The sequence below is a fragment of the Kogia breviceps genome, chromosome 17, assembly GCF_026419965.1.
Source record: "Kogia breviceps isolate mKogBre1 chromosome 17, mKogBre1 haplotype 1, whole genome shotgun sequence".
Classification (NCBI taxonomy): Eukaryota; Metazoa; Chordata; class Mammalia; order Artiodactyla; family Physeteridae; genus Kogia; species Kogia breviceps.
Genome location: NC_081326.1, coordinates 50,846,391 through 50,872,585, shown reverse-complemented (window position 1 = coordinate 50,872,585; position 26,195 = coordinate 50,846,391). Strand labels below are relative to the sequence as shown.

The 26,195-nt window shown below is 34.6% G+C and overlaps 1 long non-coding RNA gene across 1 annotated transcript in view; it reads right to left on the bottom strand.

Annotated features, from left to right (window-relative positions):
• Window positions 1–20,894, bottom strand: part of LOC136792944 (uncharacterized) — a 197,544-nt gene extending 176,650 nt beyond the window's left edge. The window contains exon 1 of the long non-coding RNA XR_010837588.1: window positions 20,775–20,894. This is a non-coding gene — a long non-coding RNA (uncharacterized lncRNA). The remainder of the gene's footprint in view (window positions 1–20,774) is intronic.
• Between the last annotated feature and the right edge of the window lie 5,301 nt (window positions 20,895–26,195).

Below are 26,195 nucleotides of genomic sequence, written 5' to 3'. Positions count from 1 at the left end.
TTCAACACTTTCTAGGCAAAACCTCGAGCAGGATCTTGAAACTGTGCCTGAGTTTCCTCATCTCTAAGACAGAGCTAGCCATACTAAGCATACTTGGTTGTTGGGACATAGTAATCAATAAATACTTGCTGATTATCAATAAATACTTGCTCATTAAGGAAATCAATGTTTCCTTAATGATGTGGAAAATTTTTTAAGTATTTCAGGATCATCATTATAAAAATTAGTTTCCATTGGACAGCATTTTAGACCTCATGATAGGATGGTCAGGTGACCTAGTGCTGACATTGCTCTAGATGTTGACGTTTGAAAAAACATCCCTCTCAATAGTTATACTTGCTTTGTCTCTTCCTCTATCAAAAAACAAAAATACAAAAAGTGGCCCAAAGAGAAATCTGAGCTTTGGTGAATGCTTCTATTCAAAATAAAGATCCTAAGCTTATTTGCTGAATATGTCTACTGAAAATCCGTAAGAGGCAAGAAAAGCATGTTGAGAGAATCTGTTACAGGCAAGGGTTTAGATACCCCAAGCTTTTGATACACCACTCAAAGGAGGGGTGAGTGTAAATATCGCCAAATGAATATGATTAGGCCAGGCCAAAGAAATCACTGATCTTAGCTGTCCTTTCCCCTGGTATAGTACAGAATAGCCTCTTGGGGATAACGGATTTAGCTCACTAGAAAATATATTATATATATAAGAAGGGAGCTGATATACTACTGATAATATATTATATAACATCATGATAGCTGATATTATAATATCAGCTAATATCAGAAAATATATTATGATGAAGCTGATAATGTATTAAATAATACATTATTAGAAGGCCATCAGCTTCCTTTTTTAAGGAAGTCACCCAGAGTTGCATAAATTGTTCTCATATATCAGTGGCCAAAATTTAGTGACATGGACACACTTAGTTGTGAGGGAGGCTGGAAAATGTAGTCTATAGCTGGGCAGTTTTGTGACCTCCTAAAAGTCCTGGGGTTCTCTAACCAAAAGAATGAAGAGGTAGATTTGGAGTAATTAGTTGGCTCTGCCACATTTCCTTAAAGACTGAGTACCATATTATGACTTATATCAAGCCTTTGACCATCTAGGAGATTAAGACTGTGTGTACAACCACTGTAACTGGTAAACTGACTATGAAAGATTAATAGTACAACATCAAAAAGAATCTCCCATTATCTTTTTGCTCAGTTTGAAGTAATACTGCCCTTATCTGGATATAAATTTGGATATTCCCTTCATTTTTATTTCTTCTGATCTCTTTTTGGAAGAGATCATTTATACTTACTTAGGTCGCATAAATGCAATCTTGATTTAGAAATTAAAAGAGCCAGTCCAAAATATTCACCAACCCGTGTCTTCATTCAAAGGTAAGAATTTCTGCCCATTTTCCCCACGTAGCCTTGACTGCAGATAGGATGTAGAGAGTGGGGTGTGGCTTGTTTCTTCTCCTGTTCTAGCTCATTCTCTATGTAACTCACTAGCTGATATTCCTGACTCCACCTCATGAATTCTCTCTCAATGTTTCACTTCTTCGATACCCTCCTTGAGTCATAAAACAGATTTCCAAATATTTCATTTGAAATCTTTATATTTGTTTAAAAATTCACTTGGAATTTTAAATCTACTATAGCTATTTTTAAAATACATGTCAGTCTCTTCCACTAGATCAGAATCTCGACATTCAAGATTATATCTCTAGTGACTGGCACAGAATTTTTTTGAATGGATTCTCTTAACCTTCCAGTATGGCTTTAGTTGTTCTTTCTGTGTATCCTTTAATACCTAGATGTAGTTACACCCCTTATAGTCCTTATTTCTGTGCATTTTAATTCCCTGTTTACATGTCTGCCTCTCCCAGACAACTGTAAGCTTTTTGAGAGCAGGCATTATGTTTTTGTATATGCCTAGGCTAAGGGTACTCAATAAATAAGTGCTCAATAAATATTTAATAAATGAACATTGTTTCCTCATATGAGGAAATAGTAAAGAACTATAAGGCTTAGTAACTCTCCTTAAGGAGTATACAGTTTTATTGAAAAGATACTTACCTCTTCTCCCTTCCTTAATCTTCCACCCTAGCATTTTCCAGTTCTACTATGGGCCTGGTTAAATACTGTAGTTATAATCTTAGCACAGTATATGACTGAAGTGATTTATCATTAAAGCATTAATTTCACTTTGGGGAATGTACATCAAGAAATTAATTCAACATATACAAAAGGCTCCTGTCATGCTACTGTCTACTACAGCATAATTTATAAAAGAAAGGAGAGAAGGATAGACAGAAATATACAATAAATAATTAAATACTCACTTGAAGAAGTAAGCAGGTTTTTAATGGTTATAGATGTTCTGATTAGAATAGCATATGAAGTACCTAAAATAAAATGTTTTTAAAAAACTAACAGAACAAAAAATTGAATGTGCATTAGAATTACAACTATGCAAATAATGTTTATTAAAAAAACAATTAGAAGCAAAAGCACCAAAAGAATAACAGAAACCACACAACAACAACCTGATTATGTGTGGCTTTTTATTTTATCTTCCAAACTCTCTGTAGCACTGTTAAATTAGTAATAAGTGTTTTCAATTTACTATTTTTAAAATTACCTTTGGGAACGTTCTTCAGGTGTCTATCTTTTGAGGTAACTAGTTCAAGAGAAACAAAGCTTAAAACCAGGATACAAGTTGAAATGTTTGTGTCTTCTTGCATTCAACACTATGCTAGGCACTATGGATATAAAGATGAATTGGATATGATCTCTACCTTTGAAGATTTTCAAATATATAAGGGAAAAGGCCTGTCAAAGATACAGCTATGGGGACTTCTTTGGTGGTTCAGTGGTTAAGAATCTGCCTGCCAGTGTGGGGGACACGGGTTTGAACCCTGGTCCTGTAGGATCCCACATGCCGCAGAGCAACTAGGCCCATGGGCCACAACTACTGAGCCTGCACTCTAGAGCCTGTGAGTCACAACTACTGAGCCCGCATGCCACAACTACTGAAACCCGTATGCATAGAGCCTGTGCTCCACAACAAGAGAAGCTACCACAATGAGAAGTCCGCACGCTGCAATGAAGAGTAGGACCCGCTCACCGCAACTAGAGAAACCCTGTGCACAGCAATGAAGACCCAACGCAGCCAAAAATAAATAAGTAAATTTATTTTTAAAAATATAGCTATGGGCTTCCCTGGTGGCACAGTGGCTGAGAGTCCACCTGCCGATGCAGGGGACACGGGTTCGTGCCCTGGTCCGGGAACATCCCACATGCCGTGGAGCGGCTGGGTCTGTGAGCCATGGCCGCTGAGCCTGTGCGTCTGGAGCCTGTGCTCTGCAATGGGAGAGGCCACAGCAGTGAGAGGCCCGCGTACCACAAAATAAATAAATTAATTAATTAAAATAAAATAAAAATAAAAATATAGCTATGACACAGTGTTATGAACCCAGTTATTAGTATGAATATGCAATGTGATTCTCAGAAGAGTGATTAATGCAGTTCACAAAAGAGGTAGCATTTAAATAGGGCTTTGAATGGTGATTGCTCATCTAAAAAAATTGAAAGTAATAAAGAACACATAGGAGTTCATCAGCTAGAGAAAGGAAAACATAAGCAGATAGATGGAATATGAAAACTCACAGCATGGTAAATAATAGGCATGGTGGCTGAAATGAAGGGAAATAAAAATGAAGACTAACATACTGAATGCTTACCACACAGTGAGCATTGAAAATAAGTTATAGCTAATTTAACCCTCACAAAAATTCTAGGAGTTCAAAACTATTATTGTTCTTATCATTACCAATTTATTGATATGGAAACTATTCTTAGTAAAGTTAGGAAACCTGCCTGAGGAAATCACATAGGAAGTGGTAAAGATGGAATTTGTGTCCAGGTCTGTGTGACCTTAAAGTTCTACCTTTATTCACCAACAATAACAATCCTGAGGCAAGAAAGGGCCTTAATGGTCCTATCAAGAAAGTTAGACTTAATTCCATAAAAAAATGCAAAATCATCAAGGGTTCCTAAGGTACCTAGGGACGCTAGAGAGACTGGAAGACTAGTTAGGAGCATAATGCAGTAGATTACTAAAGCTCTGAAACAAGGAAATGAAAAGTGAATGGAGAAGAGAGTCAAGAGGCATTTCAGAAGCTAAACCACAGAACTTAATGACCACGAAGAGGAGGAAGGAGTTCAAAGTTTATACTTCAGTGACTAAAAAGATAGTAAATAAATTAACCAAAAAAGTGAATAAGAAAGGTATAAGAAAAAAGTATAACAAATATGACTGGGGCAACTTGAGCTTAAGGTGTCAGTAGTACATCCCAAGGAGTATATACAACAGGTGGTTATAAGCAGACAGAATTATCTTCTAGAGTTTCTTCTGATATTTTCACTCATCAGTTGAAATTCTACATTTTAGCTGAATTCCTTCTTACCTTGCTGGTTGGTACAATTAATAGTTTAAAAATAAATCATTTTGAAATAATGAAAATTTGCTTATTATTTTCTTAATAAGCAAAACAAAAAAAATTTCCACATTTAAAGCAATTATTTCAAATTTTAAAATACACCCCAATGTTTGATAATTTAAAAATAATCTCCTCATATTTTTCCAGCTATACCCGTAGTTTAAACAAACAAACAAAATAGCTCAACTAGGAAAGGGAGAGATTTAGTTTAGCTCTTTGTGCAATGATGGTCATTTTTTCACTTGAGATTTCCAAAAAGTCTAATGGAATAGAGACATCTTTAATTGGACAACTTCAAATGCCTTCTGTGATTGTCAGGGAAATGAAAATGCAAATGATCCATCAGAAATCCCTATATGTCAGGCACAATTAGGAATAAGAATAGCCTTATTAGGAATAAGCACAGCCTTGTTAGGAATTGTTGACTGGGGACCCCTCTGCTATTGGAGATTTTTCTTTGCTGACTGAAGGGCTCTTTTGTGGCAGCCCTGAGTCACCTGCTTTAATACATTATTTCAAAAGCCAACATAGAGCAGAATTTCTAAAAAGTCTTCTTGGAGAAAAATCTTGAGGAGGAATGAAGGAATAATTGAAAAATAGTACAATCAGCTACGCAGCATTTAAGAATCAAGTCTATATGCTCCCAGAAATTTTGCACACCACTGGGAGACTTTCTTCCTTCTCTTTCTTACTTGCCGGAAAATTAGACCAATTAACATAATATCATCTAAGCATCTATAATTCATGATGCCAAATATCATAAAAAATGCAGAGAAAAAGTACAAAATATAGAAAGCAATTCTTTTTTTTTTCGGTATGCGGCCTCTCACTGTTGTGGCCTCTCCCAGTGCGGAGCACAGGCTCCGGATGCGCAGGCTCAGCGGGCACGGCTCACGGGCCCAGCCGCTCCGCGGCATGTGGGGTCTTCCCGGACCGGGGCACGAACCCGTGTCCCCTGCATCGGCAGGCAGATTCTCAACCACTGTGCCACCAGGGAAGCCGAGAAAGCAATTATTTCACATGGCATTTTTAAAGTCTATGAAATAAAGAGATGAGGATAATATGAAATAGTTAAATAAAGCTAAGTATGTAATAAATTATTGTCTGGTAATTATATGCTTTGATACAGAATATTACCAAAACTGAGAGAGGACTTAACGTTTTCCCTGAGGCAAAGTATTTAGAGAAGAGGAAAGGCATCCCAAACTCCTCAAATAGTAGGCCAAGAAAAACAGTCAAAGGAATTCTCATGCAAGATTTTGAAATAGTGAAAACTTTTCTCCAACTCTTTCTTTTGATGAGAAATCACTGGAAATCCCTAAGGAAATTTATAATAAGGACCCATGTTTTATCATTAGTAGTAGAATAGTAGTAGTAGTATAAAACCATTATTTTAACTCAGTACCTGCCACCCATTCAGTGCTTCATAAGTGCCAATTACTGTTTATAATTATTATATGATTAATCCTGACAACAACCTTAGAAGCAGAAATTCTTATTCCCACTTTGTAGATTAGGAAATTGAAGCTTCTCCAAATTGTGCAAAATCTGAAATGACCCACCCACACTTTAGTTCTTCTCAGAAGAAATAAACTGTAGAAATATATTTATGTTGCTCAGTTTATAGCACTTCAGTTAATTCACCAATAAATGTTTATTGATAACCTAACATATGAAAGTACAATGCTAGGAATTTACATTCTATGAAAGACTTCTTCAGGATGATGGAACTGATCGAATGCATGATGTATCGAAATGTCTTGAGATAAGAACTGGGCAACTGGGGAGAGTTTCGATTTCAATTAATAATAATTGCAAGAAAATAAAAGAGCAAGATAGAGAACACAAAATTTTTCCAGGAAAGTAAAATCAATTTAATTTAATATTTGGACCAACTGTAACAGTATTTTCATAGTCAAAATTATGTAAAATACTAAATGTTAATATGATCAAAATTAAAATGTTAACTGTAGTAGGAAGAGAGGGATGTGGGAAGGGTGTTCATATGTGCTAGGGATGGAGAAAGGGAGCTAAATCCTCATCTTCCATAAAGGAAAATCAATGCTTAAAATTGAAAAATCAAGAAGAAACAACACAAACTTGTTAAGTAAAGACATCAATATACTGACAAAAGTTAAATGGACGTAAGTTAAAAGGATGAAGAAGTAACCTTATAGAACTACTTGACTCTTTAAGCTATGTGTATGTATAATTTGATAAGAATGAACATCCATGATTTACAGAGCATGGTGAATTTTTGAGTGGAAGAATAACAAAACTTGTTCTAAATGTATTAAGCAAACTTTTTGTTGGCATTGCAAAAGAAATGATTAAAGGGAGAGAGGGAAATCAGTTGGAAATCTATTCCCCTAGGTTAAAGGGAACGTAATAAAGACTTGAACCAAGTTATTGTCAGTGAAGCCAGAAGGAAAGGGGACTATTTAGAAGACAGTTCAGACAGAATCACAAGGACTTGGGAGATATTGGATATAGATACACAGGGGGGATGTTTAGGATAATTCAGAGGCATGTTTAAGATAATTTGGAAGTTTATAACCTGAATTACTAGATGGAGCTGCTCTCTGTGTAGTTTTCTGATTAATTCACAGTAACATGTATTATTCTCTATTATATATATAAACATATTATAATTTTTATTTTTATTATATATACTATTATATACAATATATGTTATATATGTATTCTGGAGAGATACTAATCTCTTGATGGTTATATGGATTGCAAGTATTGGCTCCCAGTAACTTATCTTTCTATTTCTTTATGGTGATTTTTGATGAAGAGAAATTCTTAATCTTGGTATTTATTTGGTTTCCTTGATTTGAGTGAGGATTACTGTCTTTCAATAATTCTGAGGAATTCTTTTTGAATACTCTTTCCCATTGACTCTATAATCTCCTTCTAGAACTCTGATAAAAAGTATATTCTCCCTTCATTCTCCACAGCTATTAACTTCTCTATCATGTTTTTCACTTCTCTGTGGACTGTATTTTAGATAAGTTCTTCAGAAATTACTTCACCAATTCTCTTTTCTGCTGTGTCTAATCTGATGGTTAATCTTTTCACTGTTTTTAATTATTTTGTTAATAATATAGAATTTCTGTTTATTTACTTTTCAAATCTACTTGTTACCTATTTATGTTTTCAAGCTTCTATCTCTTTAATCATATTAACCATGATTGTACATTCTGTCTCATAATTCCAGTGTTTATAGTTTGGGGAGGTCTATTGTTTTGATTGTTTTGGTAGATTCTCATTTATGATGTCTTGTCTCCTTGGGTGCTTTATGATTTTTTTACCATGAAAGTTCATTTTCCTTGGTGGTTGAGGCCTAAACTGAAGTTGGAATTCCTCCAAATAATTTTCATTTGTTTCTGCCAGTCATCTGGGGGCATTACCAGCTGGAAACATTCTAAGCTAAGCTCTCTACTAAAATCCTTGAGGCTTTTCAGACCCATTGAGGGGCCAGTTTGTACTTCTATATTCTCAAGAAAATTTTTACTTATTCTTCAATTACCTAGCATTACTGGAGAATTTCCTTGGTGTTTCCATCTTTATTTCACTCCTACACATCTCAGCTTTGTGTAGGGGTATCCTAGTAGGTAGGTTTCCTTCCATAGGTGGATCTTCAGTTTTAACTAGTATCCCCCATGGCCCAAGAAGCTGTCAAATGGAAACCCAGTATTTCAGGATTCAGCAGAAATCCTGAGAACAAAACTAGGTTTGACACTTATCTTTTATGGTTCCTGGTTTACTCTGTTTTTGGATTTGGCTGCTTTGCCAGGTCATCAATGCAAAAAAAAAGTATATACATAATACATGTAATATATATATATATAAAATATACATAAGAATTTATTTTATCCAATTTTTAAAAATCTGTTCAAAGGTTGGTTTAGAGTAACTAATCTCCAGAAATATACATCCAGGTTTCCATCTTCCTTTAATGGTAAACTCAACTTTCTTGCTTTCCATGTTGTAGAATACATCCTGTTTTAACCCTGTTCCACTGCTTATAGATCTATGATGTTGAGTCTGCAGTTCTCTACTGTGTATGACTATGCTCCTTTGCTACGGTGAAAGGCTAAACTGATTTAGTCAGTACATATAGCTAAACCAGGCCTACAGTGCTAATCTGGCAGTACATTGGTACAGGTACATTGTCTCAAGCTTCTGAAAACCAACAAACGAACAAACAAAACCAGTAAATGGCCTCTAATAAACCAAGGGTTGCTATATCTAGTGTAGAACAAAAGGACTGTCAGTGAATCACTGAAGTATACAATGCTTTTATTTATCTCCTCTGTCAGTGTTTTTTTAGATGTTGTTAGAAGGCTGATTTTTTGAGAGGTAAAGCTGTATTGTACATAAGAAGCAATTTCAATAACTAGGGTTCTGCTTAGTTATCGTAACATCTATTTAAAATCAAATGTATTGATTTAATAATAACTGATTTTATAAGTAAACACACATGTGAATGTCCAAAGGTTACTGTTTCTGATGACTGTTATTTCACTAAAGGAACAAACTTCTGACAAAAAGCACATTGCTGATTCCTATAATTAAGGAAAGGTTAATGATTAGAAGAGATGAACAGCTGGGAGAGAATTAAAATCAGAAAAAGGAAAAGTGAGGAGAGACCTGCCACTCGAAAGGAAAAATAGATTGTGGTTTTTCGTGCTACCAAAAGCAACAGTAATTCATCATGAGTGTGATAACAGATCTAGCATCATGGGTATGGAGAAGCTTTATTTTTTGTGCAGAGTAAAGTTGGATGATTTTCCCAGCTATAGGGTATTACAGTAAAGAATTACTTTAAACATCACTAAGTAAAGGCCCCATATTGAGATAGAATCATTGGCAAATTGAGAAAATCAAAATCAAATCAATAATTTGCATGCCTAACGTAAAATTTTATGTCACAAAAATGTGCCACTGAGGTCTACCCTTAGCACAGACTTTGGGTTGAGCCATAGCTTTTTTTCCCCTGAATCAATTTTTCTCCCGTAATCATAAGAAAAAAAGAAACTGTAAGAGCTAGCCAGATGCTTCAATCCTGAAGGAAATTGTTTCAGTGTAATCCAAAAAGAGGAAAAAAAGCCAGGAAATTTGGAAAGCTCAGGCCATTTTATACCACACCCAGTCTGTTGCACGTAGGCTGTGTGACTTGCTTGGCAACTTCCAAAACTGCTATATGTACCATAAAGGTTCAGCATTTAAGTTTTAAATACAGTATGTATGGCCTGAATTGGCTTCCACCAGCTGACTATCTTATTTCATGCAATACAAATCAACCACAATGCTAAATATCCTTTTAACTAAATCATACTGTTCATAAAATTGTTAGGCAAGCAAATGACAGGAGAACAGAACTCTTAGACTTGAAGATGCAAGAACCAGTTACTGATTCATCAAAGAAGAAGCTGTATTTGTAGTTAAGTCCTCAACTGATTAAAGTGAAACTAAATAATCCTAAAAATTCAGCTAACACCATAGCAAATCAGAGATGTGTTTAGAGATTTAGCAAGAGAAAAATAATCAGTGACACTTAAAACACCTGATAAGCTAAGGAGGCCATCTTCACCATAGGTACAATCAGATTCTACTAATATCTTTGTTCATTGGGAATTTAAACTATTAAAAAGATAGAGCTTTGTGGTACAGAATGTTTTCTATAAATATAATTTGTTACAAAACAAAATTTTATTTTTACCATATTGGGAAGTAAGGTTGTCCCTGAATGAGTTTTTTACTTTGTTCACTTTGTAGCCTTAACCTACAAAACTTTCTGCTCTGCTATTTCGAAACAATAATATGAAGTTTTTGGTGTATGTAAAAGTGGAAGATGACTACATTTGAAATATAATATGACAACGCAGGTCCTAAATGACATTAGTCTGTTCCAGATTTCCCTTTGATGTAATTTGTTAGTTTAGGCTGGGCTACCCGAACTTTAAACGCAAAATGAAACAATCCTAGATTATTGAGAGAAGACTTTCCAAACTTAAAATGGAAAGGGAGCAGTAGCTCCTATTCCCATTCTATAAAAATCCAGATCCTATTTTTGTCATTTGTTCTTTAGAAATGAAGGTCTAATAACTGTAACACTTAAATGGTAATATATTTACTTCTTTTATTCATTTTCAAAACCAAGACTCTGATGCAACATTTGTGTTTCTAATTTTTTCCCCTCCCTGGCATATTGCCAGCTTGCTATTTTCCAAATGACATTTTGTTTCAGGGCTTTGATACAATGCTAATAATTTTCTTTATTTACTTGCTACCCAGATTCAGTAACTTAATTTGAGCCATAGCAATGTTTTAAGTGTTGTACCAAAATCTAAAATTAAATGAAGCTGTTAATCTTCTAATATAATGTCATCATTTATATTTGTGCCACAAATTGGTGTTCTTTTTCTTCTTTTATTCAGTCTCCACTATTTTATAATATTCAAAATCAAGTCAAATTTGAATGTGCACAAGTAGAATTTCTATGAATTACCTTACTATCAGATCTGGGTAAGTGGCAATGCCTAAGTAGAAGACACGGATCATAATTCAGTATATATTTTCATGTTAAATGAATTTTTCAAAATGTTTTACAGACTGAAAGCATTTCCATGTGCCATAAAAACTGAATTTAAAAATTTTTTACATAGTAAAATCTATATTAATCTGCAATGAGCTTCTTTATTTTCTATGGTTAACATGAACTTCTACACAGAGGAAAGATACTATGTTACAATAAAGAACCTCTAACTCAAAAATTGCATTACCTGATACAAAAGGGAAATATTAAATGACACCTGACCCCTTCTAATTTTTTATGTGAAATTGATAAAAGTATTTTTTATTTTAAACATCAATCAGAACTAAATCTAATGGCCAGAACCTTAACAACAACTGTATTTTCAATCACACTTGAGGGAAATATCTTTCCATATCTATTTCTGATATGACTATAGTATTAATAAATATGCAGCCTTACAAGCAATTTTAAAATTTTTATCCAAGTTTTATCTTATTTGTGATTCTAGTTTGGAGAACGGATGGCATTACATATACAGCTAATTGACTAACATAAAAATTCATAACTCCATGTACCTCCAAATTTAAAAAAAAAAACAAACATTCTGGAAAAGGAAAAACCATGGAGACAAAAAAATCAGTGGTTGCCAGGGGGTGGTCAGAGGAAGGGGGTGATAAATAGGCAGAGCACAGAGGATTTTCAGAGCAGAGAAAATATTCTATATGATATTATAATGATGGATGTATGTCATAATATTTTAGTCTAAACCCATAGAATCTACGACACCAAGACTGAACCCTAAGGTAAACTATGGACTTTGGTGATTATGATATGTCAATGTAGGTTTGTTCTTGGTAATAAATGTACCATTCTGGTGAGAGATGAGGGATGGCTATGCATATGTAGGGGCAACGGGCATATGGGAAATCTCTATACCTTCCTCTCAATTTTGTTGTAAACCTAAAAGTGCTCTAAAAATCTTTTTTAAAGTCCTTAATAAAAAATACATTTAAAATTATATTTAATAGAAGCTTTTCAAGTTCAATTTCAAAAATTTGTAATAAACACATGTGTTATACCCTGTTTATTTCCTGTCAAGCATTATATCATCAAGCTAGTCACACGAGTTATTGAGAAAAATAGAATTTTTCCTAGACTCCCTGTTCTCCCTTACCTTCTACCGTATTCATTTCATCAGGTCTCACTATGTTTAAAACAAACAAACAAATTCAGAAAAAAAGAGATCAAATTTGTGGTGACTAGAAGCGGTAGGAAGGGGAATTGGATGAAGGTGGTCAAAAGGTACAAACGTCTAGTTGTAAGATAAATAAGTACGAGGGATATAACATGATAAATATAATGAACACAGCTGTATCTTATATATGAAAGTTGCTAAGAGAGTAAATCCTAAGAGCTCTCATCACAAGGAAAAAACATTTTTTCTATTTCTTTAATTTTGTATCTATATGAGATGATGGATATTCACTAAACTTACTGTGGTAACCATTTCATGATGCCTGTAAGTCAAATCATTATGCAGTACACTTTAAACTTACACAGTGCCTGTATGTCAATTATAGCTCAATAAAACTGGAAGAAAAAAAGTTTATTTAGAAAACAAGTTTTAATATTTCTTAAATCTGTCCATTTTCTCTCATTCCTTTTATCCTTACCATAGTTTCATTTTTTCTCACTTGAACTACTCTGCTTACCTCCTTTCTCCACTAGCTCAAGTCTGTTTTGAGTACATTAACTACAGTGCTAATAAAATAGCTACTTCAGTGTGGACAGCACTTTAGTAGACTCCAACCATCTACAGGATAAATTCCATGCTCCAAAGTATGACATACAAAGCTCTTGGTAATCAAGCTACTTGTTGTTTCTCCTTCTTATGGTATAAATCTAATTCTACCATAGCCTACTTTTTATTCAATAAATATTTATTGAGCTGTATTTTGCTAAGTATCTCCTTCTTTAAATTACCTGTTCATGTACTTTGCCCAATTTTCATTGATTTTTTAAATTCATAAATGTGTATGTTATCATACTAAATGTTTTTTCTTCACCTATTGAAAAAACATTTATCATCACTAGTACATTTTTATATCTCAAATTCTTTAAAAATTTAAGTTGTCATCAATTTAAAATAGACCAAAATTTCTGTGACACCCCCCCCCAACTTCATCCAAACTTGTGGGTTTTGGTGGTATTACTGACTCACAGTGGCTAGGAAGAGACAGAGTAAGGGAGAGGCACAACCTTCTTGGTCTCCAGAAGCAGGTCTCAATGATTCATATACCACCCATCTTTGTTTTTCACCATTTAACATCATATTATGTTCATTTACCACCATCTTCAAATCATCAGTCCTTCTGTGGATCGCCCTTCAGAGTGCCATCACCCTTTGGATCTTCAATATCCACCAGACTGTTTCAAGACCTTTTAGACCTATAATCTATATCAGTCATACATTTGCAAGATCTTAGCCTGGTGCCTACTGTAGGCAAAATGCCATGCTAAGCCTTAGGGATACAAGGAAAAAATGAGCAAGATACCACACTAGTAGTATAAAGCACAAGTCTTGTGTTAACAGAGAAAACAAGTCCCCTTAACTTCACAGAATATGGCTTTGCCTTTTCTGGATGTTAGACCTGGCCCTTCAAGGCCTCTGCCAGTTCCAGTGATCTTTTCTGAGATCTCTTTTTGCCTGACACCCCTGCCACATCTAATGCAGAATACTTTCTTGTTAAAATTCTTCCTTTAGGGCTTCCCTGGTGGCACAGTGGTTGAGAATCTGCCTGCTAATGCAGGGGACAAGGGTTCGAGCCTTGGTCTGGGATGATCCCACATGCCGCGGAGCAACTCAGCCCGTGAGCCATGGCCGCTGAGCCTGCGCTCCGCAACGGGAGAGGGGTCGCGATAGTGAGAGGCACGCGCACCGCGATGAAGAGTGGCCCCCGCTTGCCAGAACTAGAGAAAAGTCCTCACACAGAAACGAAGACACAACACAGCAAAAATAAATTAATTAATAAACTCCTACCCCCAACATCTTCTTTAAAAAAAAATTCTTCCTTTAATTTTTATTATATCCTCCCTCTTCTGATTCTGACATCTCTGAACGAGAGAGATGGAATGCTGAGGAGGATAAAGCATGAACTTTATTACAGATCTTGTTTTGAATCATCATTGCTCTACCATTTATTGGGTGACTGGGGGCAAATTATTCATCTTTCTTAGTTGTAACTTTCTCATTTAAACTGAGTATGAAATGAGATAAAGTATGTAATGTCATTCATTCAATGGTTATTCCTCTGTAATTGTATTTCCTTAGTTCTCTATCCTCTACTATTTTTTCTTCTTCCACTCCCCAAATTTTAGTAAGCCTTAAACTTCAATCCCTAACTTTCTACTCTCCTTGCTAAATTCTCTCTTTTCCTTAAGAATTACATGGAAGCCTATGCCTATATCAATTTCTGTATGGCCGTTTCCCAAACAGCAATCATCACGGATTCACAAAGGTCTTATAAGGAATCATGATGTTAAATTAACAATGTTATCTGTTTCAGTATCTACTTCTTAATATGTTAATAACTTTTTAAAAATTTCCATCTAAAATGAAAACTGGAGAGCCTAGGAGTGCAAGTGCTGTAAGAATGTACAGTGATTATTGGAAATCAGAGGAAGGGCCTCCATACATAGACACTGTCAGTTTATAACTCAGCAAAGCATTACCAGTCATCATGAAGGTATTAATCATTGCTTAGTTTTAAATCATCTATTTTTGGTCCCTTATTACTAGTTTATACGCATAATCAGTCATTGGCTGAAGAAAGATAACACAAGAAAATAATAAAATACACATTAATGAGTACAAACATGATAAACGTGCAAATCTGCCTCAAAATGATCTTCAGACCCATTAGTTCAATCTGTCTGATCAAAATTCTTTAAAAGTGCACCAGTATTTCTTGTACCTCAAAAAGCACTGCTAGGGCTTCCCTGGTGGCGCAGTGGTTGAGAATCCGCCTGCCGATGTAGGAAACACGGGTTCGTGCCCTGGTCCGGGAAGATCCCACATGCCGCGGAGCAACTAAGCCCGTGAGCCATGGCCGCTGGGCCTGCGCGTCCGGAGCCTGTGCTCCACAACGGGAGAGGCCACAACAGTGAGAGGCCCGCATACCGCAAAAAAAAAAAAAAAAAAAAAAAAAAAAAAGCACTGCTAATAAAATAAATGACCGTGGTGATTATATCCAATTTGGCTTTATTTTAACTGGTAATAAAACCCACTATCATCAGTGCTATATTTGTGAAGACATACTAATAGGTAGCAACATTTTCTCTTATGTCATCATGAGAATAAAATAATTATGAAAACTTTTTGCTAACTTACTTTGTTATATGCCATAGGAAAATCAGAAAATAATTTTTTAAATTCCTGAGTTGGCAAAATCATATATTATTGTGAAAGAGATCATTCATCCAAAAAGGTTAGGAAATAATTATCTACATCAGTGATTCCCAAAGTATATTCCTCAGAACAGCACTTGTATGGAATTTTTAAATTTTAAGAATAATGCCTTTAATGTTTTAGAAAAAAAAAATGATGCAGATTTGGTTTAGCAAGTATACTGAAAAGTGCCAGGAAGAAACTAAAAAATCTAATATTCCATCACCCCAAAATAATCATTGCCAACTTTTATTGAACATTCTTATGAATATTTACAGCTTGCAAAGGAGTACTTCAGAAGGGTAAATATAAATAACTTCAGGAACAAATGGTGGAATCATGATTATTTTTAAATTAAAAAAATTTTTAAATAAATGGAAGGCAATACTGAAATTCATAAAAATTTAATCTTCACAGAAGATACGGTTACTAAGTAAAAGATCTCTCTAAAGGTAAGAAAAAAAATTATAAAAATCTTTGATGTCACTTTTGAAACTATATGTTTTACCTTTAAACTGTCTCCTTACAATGAAAGATTAAACAGATTATCAATTTTTTCCACTCTAACCTAATTTCTTTTATATTTTCTCTTTAGACTATCAAACCTTACATTTATATTTTGTTCATTTTTATTTTGTAACAATAATTCCCAGTTGCCTTAGTTCTGGATTTATTTTTAAAATAGAAGTAATAAAGATACTGCATCACAGGTATTTAAGATTAAATTAGAATTACATAGAAATCCCTTATAAATTGTAAAGTGCTAGAGAAATATTTGTTCTAATAATTAATACTTCCCCCCATTCTTTCTCTATACTTACTTCTCTAAACTCTCATCCTAGCAAAAAAGGCCTAGCCACTGTGCCTCTAGAAGGTGGTTTTCTCCTCTCTAATATTGATGCATAAATTGTTACCCCAACCTAGAATGCCAACACTCCATCTAAAATTATCCATCTTAAAAAAAATTTTTTTTCAAATAAAGAAAAAAAACTATCCATCTTTCAGTATCAAGGCCAAGTCCCTCCCCTTCCCTCAAGTTTTTACAGAACCTTCTGAACTGCAGTGACATCTTCATCTGAAGCTGTACGGCACTAACATACTAAGTCACTAGGCAATAAGAATTACTCACATATTATTCTACTGGACAGTTATTTCCCATGTACACTAATAGAATTTTCATTCTTATTCACTGTCTTTCAAACTAAATTGTAAGCATCTTGAGGGCAAGATCTAAATATTAGATTTTTGTCACCATATTCACTTCTGTTTTATGCATACTGGTACCACCAGTGTATCGATTTCATAAGCTTCCAGAGAACAGGGAATATAATTGTGCAACATAGTTGGGGTAAACACAAAGTTAAAAGTTAACTTAGTAGATATTTAACTAAACTATGCCTCAGAGACTGCCAGTGTTCAAAAAATAAAATGAATTACGTAAATTAAAATGAACACAATCCACAAATCTAGATGAATATAATTCATGAATATAATTTCATATGTCAACATTAAGGAGTTAATTCTCAGTTGTATATAGTATGAATCAATGCTGAGAAGGTGTTTCTAGGTTCTTAATATTAAAAAGGTACTTCCTGGGATATCTGAAGATAACCTTTACAAATATCAAATATTACAGGTTAATGTGGTAGATGTATATGGGTTTGGAATACTGGCTTGAGATAAATGTACACTGACTCTAAAATATACTAGTTGTTTTTAAAAAGAAATCCTAGATATTAATAAGTTCACTTTTATTTTCTGTTGTTTCTCTCATAAAAGTTGAGGAAAAATGTTTTTTAATTAGTTCATTTAGATTTTCACTTATTTTTAAGTAAATGAAAGCTTACAAAATGATTGTTGATATTGACAATATTGATGATAATGACAATTTTTCTTTGACCAGGAAAAAATAAGCATCATTCTAATAGCTAGTTTCCCATATTAAAATTCTGCTTGAAAAGTGCATGTCAACTGACAAGATATAATATTTTAGTTTTTAACTTTTTGGTTTTAATATTATTATACAAGTTTATTACAATGCAAATATAGTCAATTATAGGTAGAGTAACTATGGCACACAACTGCAGTTACGTTTGGTGTTCTTGGAATATATGAGTCCAAGTAACAAGAAGCTACTACTTCGTTGCCAAGAAGTCAGGTTTAATTTACTTTCTTTTTCCCTCCCTCTTCAACTGGCTGAAATACAAGTTCCACTGCAAATGCAACAACCAGCAAACACAGATGCCATCATAAATACATAATGCTGCCAAGTAGGAAACCCTACATTGACGAATAACAGAACTCCCCATAGCAACTGGAAGATATTCTGGGCAGCATATTTAAAGTCTTGAAGCTATATTATAAATAAAATGCATGTGTCCCTTGTAACTAAAAAATAAGTTAGTTTTTTTTTAAAACACTGACATTTACTATTACTCAATGGGTAATTTTTCTGTCTGGTTTATATTTTTAGTGGGTTGAGAAATTTTATAAATCTTTCATTCTGAACTTCTGTAATACATAACTGCTATCAAGGAGGCTTTGCTATGCCTTAAATAAAATTTGCCATACTAAATTAAAAAAAAAACCATGAAGAGTTTTCAAACTTTGCTAATTAAATTCATAGTCTGATAACCTAATTTGACTATTAAAGTTTAGCAATTGAATGACGCTCCTCACTGACTTCAGTTAGCTTGGAGACAAAATATGATATCAACAAATATTTATAAGCATTCCCTGTGGCAAAAGTATGTGTTAGATAATGTAAGGAAATGAAACTGAAGACAAGACCTCTACTCTGCAGGAACTTTTTCTCTGGATAAGTGTAGAAATCAAAATCACCTATACAAGGACACAAATAAATCAAAGCGATATTTCATTAGAAAATCTGATCCCTTGTAGGATGTTACAAGAAGCATCATTTGCCCACAACTGTTTCAAATTCTGAACTCCCAAAGCAAAAATTCCAAGCATCACCTATCAACTGACACAAAAACTAGAAGAGAAAATGATCTTTTAAAGCAGAGATAAGATAGAGTCTCAGAGATAAGATAGACCTCTCCATATAGCTTTGGTTTCAAATCCAAAATATTTTGTACTCAATTTCATGCAATCTTCCCCCATCACAGTCACTATGAAATGTCAATTCTGAGGAGTGACATCACCAAGATGGCAAAGTAGGAGACCTCAGACTCCATCTCCCCACAAGGATCAACAATTAGACCGCTATCCATGAACAAAGCCAGCTCTGGGAGAACTCAGGCGTCCACTTAAGATACTTTAGCAACACAGTGGAACAAAAATCCTGAGAATAAACACACAAAAAGGATAGGAAGGACAGCTTCATTTTGCCTCCCTCATCTCCCTAGGCCAGGAAGGAACTCCCCAGCTAGAAAGAGTTCCCTTCACTGGGAAAGAGAGAGCAGGGTGAGTCATCAGCTTCCCCTGCCTCTCAGTTCACTATAAGAAGAATCCACTTCAGTTTCAGCCCACCAAGAGACTGGTGAAGCTGAGACATATAGATACAACTAGGAATAAGGAAGAAGGGCAAGGGCTACCAGTATCAGCCACGCAGTGGAAGTGACCGTGATTCCCAGCAAACTCCTCTACAGAAGACCCGAGCAGATTTTGCTACTGAAGAAACCAGCACAACCACAACAGAACCCCTACAGATTTATCTGGCTTGTGCCCCACAGGTTTTCATGTTTACAGATGCCAAATGCCTGAGTACCTCTCCTCACTCCCCACTTCCCTCCCTATCAGAGCCTGGGATCTGCACTGGCATCCTGGCTCTGTGGCTGCATGAGTGCAAAACACAGCCTTAGACCCCCGTGGCTGACCCCCAATGCTATGTGCATGCTTGGGGCTAGCTCCTCCAGCTGTGCACTTGTACACCTCCAGTTTGATTCCTGTCACCAACCTTCGCTGCATTGAATGCACCTGTGGCAAGACCCTGCAGTCACAGGAGTGTATGCTGACAGCCAGGGCCCCACAACTGCCAGTATGCCCAGTTGACCTTGGCACGTGCTGCTTGCCCTGGCCCCTATCACTATGTGTGTACCTGCAACCAGCCCCTATCATTACACAGGAACCTGCAGCTGGCCCCCAGATCCACATACACCTGACTCCAGCTACCACCACTGGCTTGGTCCCTAGTCACTGGACCTGGAAGCACGGCTGAAGAACCAATAACCCTCGCAGCCACTGAAGATTCCCCCACAGTGCTCACCAAGGACCACATAATTTCTGATACTATGTACTCCAGTTGGCCAAGCCATTGAGACGGTACGCCCCTCCACAGGACCCAGAGCCACCACGTGCATGCACACTTGGTGCCCTGAACCACTAGACCCAGGGTCACATGATGCATCAGCATGCTCCACCACACAAGTGAAGGTCTTTTCTTACTGAAATCAGTCCATAAAGTCTGGCAGAGGTGACTGCTTCTTCAAAAGTGCAGACACCTATGCAAGACTACTGGCATCATAAAGAATCAGGTAAATATGATACCACCAAAGGAACACAGTAAATTTTCAGTAAATGATGCCAAAGAAATGGAGATCCAGGAATTTCCCAATAAAGAATTCAAAATAATTGTTATAAAGATTCTCAGAGAGTTGTAAGAGAACACAGATAAACAATTATTGAAGTCCGGAAAATAATATAAGAACAAAACAAGAAGTTCAACAAACAGAAAACATGAAAAAGAGCCAAAGAAAAATTTTGGAACTGGAGAACACAATGACTGCACTGAAAAAGTCAATAAGAGCTTTAAGAGCAGATGGCACAAACAAAGCAAAAGAAAGAAATAGTGAGTCCAAACACAGATCATTTGAATTATCCAGTGAGAAGCAAAAAGAATAAAAAGAATGAAAAGGAATGAGGAAAACCTACAGGACTAATGGTAAAAGATTAAGAGAAACAACCTAGGCATAATTGAAGTCCTAGAGGGAGAAAAGAGGGAGAAAGGGGTAGAAAGCTTATTTAAAGAAACAATGTCTGAGAATTTCCTAAACCTGGGGACAGATTTGGACATCCAAATTCATTAAGTTAACAGGTCACCCGAAAATTTCAATCCAAAACAATCTTCTCCAAGACACACTATAATAAAACTGTCTAAAATCAAAGAGGGAATTGTAAAAGCAGCCATAAGGAAAAGATATTTTTCTCTCATAAAAGGGAACCCCAATAAGGTTATCAGTGGACTTCTCAAACCTTGCAGGGTGGGAGAGAGTGAGATGATACATTCAAAGTGCTGAAAGAAAAAAACTGCCATCCACAAATACTTTACCTGGCAAAGTTGTCCATCAGAAATGAAGGTGAGATAAACACTTCCCTAACAAACAACAGCTGAGGGATCTGATCACCACTAGACTTGCCTTATAAGAAATGCTGAAAGGAGTTCTTCAACCTGAAATGAAAGGATGCTAATTAGTAACGTGAAAACATATGAAAATATACAACATACTGGTGACGTTTAGTATATAGTCTGATTCAAAATACTCTAATACTATGATATGGTTGTGTGCTAACCACTTAACTCTACAATAAAGCTTAAAGGAAAAAGTAGTAAATATAGCTATAGTTACTATAATTTGTTAATAGATACACAATGTAAAAAGATATAAATTGTGACATCAAAAACAAAATGTGGGGAGAGGAGTAAAAGGGTAGAGTTTTGTATACAATCAAAGTTAAGTTGTTATCAGCTTAAAATAGACTGCTATATCCATTAAGATGCTCTATGTAAGCCTCAGGATAAATGCAAAACAAAAAACTATACTAGATACACACAACATAAAAAGAAAGGAATCAAAGTATACCACTATGGAAAATAATCAACTTACAAAGGAAGACAGTTAGAAAGGAAGAAATGAACAAAAAAACTACAAAAGAGCCAGAAAACAATTTAAAAGATGACAATAGTAAGTCTCTACTATCAATAATTTCTTTAAATGTAAGTGGATTAAATCTCCAATCAAAAGGCATAGAGTGACTAAATGAATTTTTAAAAACCCAGACCCAACTATATGATACCTAAAGGAGACACATTTCAACTTCAAGGACACACATAGTCTCAAAGAGAAGGAATGAAAAAATATATATCATGTAAGTGAAACCCAAGAGAGAGCAGGGTAGCTATATTTATATCAGACAAAATAGACTTTAAATCAAAAACTGTAACAGGAAACTAAGGTCATTATATAATGATAAAGAGGTCAATTCATCAAGAGGCTATAACAATTATAAATATATATGAACCCAACACAGAGTACCTAAATATATTAAGCAAATGCTAACATATGTGAAAGAAATAACAGCTAGCAATACAATAATAGGAGGAGACTTCAATACCTCACTTTTAACAATGGATATATATCATGGAGACAGAATATCTATAAGGAAATGTGGAAATTAAACTGTACTCTAAACCAAAAGGACCTAAAAACATATATGGAACATTCCATTCAACAGCAGCAAAATATACATTCTCAAGTGCACGTGGAACATTTTCCAGAATAGATCATATGTTAGGTCACAAAAGTTTCAGCAAATTTAAAACATTGAAACCACACTAAGTATCTTTTTTGATCACAATGATATTAAACTAGAAATCAATACATGAGGAGAGCTGGAAATTTTATAAACACATGGAAATTAAATAATATACTCCTGAAAAACTAATGAGTCAAAGATGAAATCAAAGATAAATTAGAAAATGTATCAAAACATATGATATTGGAGACACCACATGCCAAAAGGTATGGGATGCAGTAAAACCTATGCAAAAGAAAAGTTCATAGCAATAAATGCTTACATTACAAAAAGAAAGATTTTAAATAAATATCCTAACTTTACACCTCAAGGAACTAGAAAAAGAAAAATAATTAAGCCCAAAGTTAGCAGAGGTAAGTAGATAATAAAGATCTGTGCAGAAAACAATGAAATAGAGAATAGGAAAATAGAAAAAAAAAATCAGTGAAACTAAGAGTTTGCTTTGTAAAAAGATAAAATTCACAAACTTTTAGCTAGGTTTTCCAAGAAAAAAGAAGAGTGGACTTAAATAAATAAAATTATAAATGAAAGAGGAGACATTACTACTGATACCAAAGAAATACAAAGGGTCCTAAGAAACCACTATGAACAATCATACACCAACAATTGGACAACCTAAAAGAAATGGACAAATTCCTAGAAACATACAACCTACCAAAACTAAATTCGGAAGAAACAGAAAATCTGAAGACCAAATACTAGTCAGGAAGATTAAATCAGTAATCAAAAATCTCCTAACGAAGAGAAGCCCAGGAACTAATGCCTTTACTGGTGAATTCTACCAAACATTTAAAGAATAATTAATGCCAACTTTTCTCAAACTCTTCCCAAAAACAGAAGAGGAGAAAACACTCCCAAACTTATTTTAGAAGGCCAGCATTATCCTGATACCAAGTCAGATAGGAACAAATAAATTCAGTAAAATCTGCATATAAAAATCAGTTGTGTTTCTATATACTAACAATGAACTATCTTAATAAGAAATAAAAATAACAATCCCATTTACAATGGCATCAAAAACAATAAAATACTTAGGAATAAATTTAACCAAGAAAGTGAAAGATCTGTACATTGAAAATTATAAGACATTGATGAAAAAAATTAAAGATACAAATAAATGGGAGATATTCCATGTTCATGGATCAGAAGAGTTAATATTGTTAAAATGTCTATAACTACCCAAAGCCATCTATAGATTCAGTGTAATCCCAATGAAAATTTTCACAGAAACAAAAAACAATCCTAAAATTTCTATTGAGCCACAAAAGACCCTGATTAATCAAATCAATCTTGAGAAAGAACAAAGCTGGAAGCATAACACATCCTGATTCCAAACTATATCACAAAGCTGTAGTAATGAAAACAGTATGGCACAGGCATAAAAACAGACACATAGACAAATAAATCAGAATAGAGAGCTCTCAGAAATAAATCCACGCACAAAAGCTCAACAAATATTTGACAAGGAATCAAGAATACTCAATGGGGAAAGAATAGTTTCTTCAATAAATGATGCTGGGGAAACTGGATATCCACATACAAAGAATGAAATTGGATGTCTATCTTACACTTCTCACAAAAATTACCTTGAAATGGATTAAGGCCTTAAACACAGAAAATACCTAGAAAAAAACAGTGAAAAAGCTCCTTGGCATCAGTCTTTGCAATAACTTTTTGGATATGACACCAAAAACACAAACAACTAAAGCAAAAATCAACAAGTAAGACTATATCAAACTAAAAAACTTCTGCACAGCAAAAGAATCAATCAACAAAATGAAAAGGCAACCTAAGAAATATAAGGAACTCACACACCTCAATAGCAAAAAAAAAAAGAAAAAAAAAAAGAGAAAATCCAATTTAAAAATGGGCAAAAACTCTTTCCAAGGAAGACATACATACAGTGGCCACCAAGTATAAGAGTGCTCAATATCAACAGTCAACAGGGAAATGCAAATCAAAACCACAATAAGATACCACCTCACACCTGTTAGAATGGCTATCATTAAAAAGACCAGAGATAACACATGCTGGAGAGGATGTGGAGAAATAGGAACCCTGGTACACTGTTGGTGGGAAATGTAAATTGAAACAGTCAATGAAAAACAGTGTGGAGATTCCTTTAAAAAATTAAAAACAGAACTACCATATGACCCAGCAATCCCACTTCTGAATATATAGCTAAAGGAAATGAAATTACTACCTTGAAAAGATATCTGCACTCCCATGTTCAGTGCAGCATTATTCATAATAGCCAGGACACGGAAACAATCCAAGTGTCCATCAATGGATGAATAGATAAAGAAAATGTGATATATATATATATATATATATATATATATATATATATATATATGCAATGGAATATAATTCAGCCATAAAAAATAAGGAAATCCTGCCACTTGTGACAAGATGGATGGCTTTTGAGGGCATTAAGCTAAGTGAAATAAGTCAGAGAAAGACAAATACCATATGATCTCACTTATACGTGGAATCTAAAAACGTCAAACTCATAGAATAGATTGATGGTTACCAGAGGCTGGAGATCAGAAAAAATGGTGAGATGCTGGACAAAGGGCATAAACTTTTAATTCTAAAATGAATAATTTCTGGGGATCTAATGTATAGTATGAATTATAGTTAACAATACCATATTGCATACTTGAAGGTTGCTGTGAGAATAAATCTTAAGTGTTCTCACTGTAACAACAATATAGTAATTATATGAGGTTAAAGATGTGTTACTTAACCTCATTGTGGTAAATAATTTGCAATATATACATGTATCTGATCATTACTTTGTACATCTTAAACTTACACAATGTTATATGTCAGTTACATTTCAATAAAGTTGGGGGAAAAAAAGAAAAAAAAGTCAATGATTTTTAACATTGCCTAGTATACTGTGTGTGTACTTATGTATATATCCAAAACTCATTATTATATTATCTCTCAAATATTTCCATAGTTATTTTAGTTGGTAATAGCATGTTAAGATTACCTAATGTCATTGAATCAGGTTTCAAAAATTATAACTCCTGAACTTGATTTGTTAACCATCTCGAGAGGGCACATTGTGTAAATTGCTTAATCTGGAACTATTGAAAAAGAGTCTATTTTATATACAGTAATATTAAGAAAGTCACATCAAAACAGAAAATATATGAAAAATTCCACATTACAATATTTAGCTTTATTTTGATTAAAATGTGCCTTTTTGTAGTTTAGAATAATAAAACCAGCCCAGCAGTTTTTATACTTTAAAAATTATAAAATTTACTCTAGGTGGCGTACTTCTATAAGCTTGTGGAAGGAAAAGAATACAATTGAAAATCATTTTTTGTTATTTCTTTTCTTTTCTTTTTTTTTTTTTTTTTTTTTTTTGCAATACACGGGCCCCTCACTGCTGTGGCCTCTCCCGCTGAGGAGCACAGGCTCCGGACGCGCAGGCTCAGCGGCCATGGCTCACGGGCCCAGCCGCTCCGCGGCATGTGGGATCCTCCCGGACCGGGGCACGAACCCATATCCCCCGCATCGGCAGGCAGAATCTCAACCACTGTGCCACCAGGGAAGCCCCATTTTTTGTTATTTCTAATCAATGACTGTTAATTCAAAAACTAGTCTAATGATATTTGAGATTTGTTAATAGAAAATTAAGTTTAAAGTTGCTAAGCTAAATTGGGATATAATTAACAGAAAATACTGTATTATGATTCTCTTTAGACTAGTAAATATTGTGGGAAAAACGTTAGAGAAATCATATGCAGAAAAATGAAATATTTAGCAGTAACCCCCACCCCATGGGAAAAAAATATTGTATTTAACTATTTTTACATCTTTAAAACTTGTTTTTTAAAACTCCCTCTCATTCTAATATTCATTAAGATTGCATTTGTGCAAGCATCAGAGTTCTGACTCTTGGGTGCCATTTGTGATGCAACAATTTGTGATGCAAACATTTGTACCATGTCTATTTCCCAAAAGCCATTAGTTTTTTAAAATCAGCATATATATCATGTTACTTGAAGCTATTTTTAGCAAGACAATTTTCTTCAATTGTTTTTATCTGGAACCACCCAACTTTGATTCCCCTCACAAGAACTGTAGTCATAGTTATTCCCGTATTTTTTAAAGTCAGACTAGGGGAGACATTGGG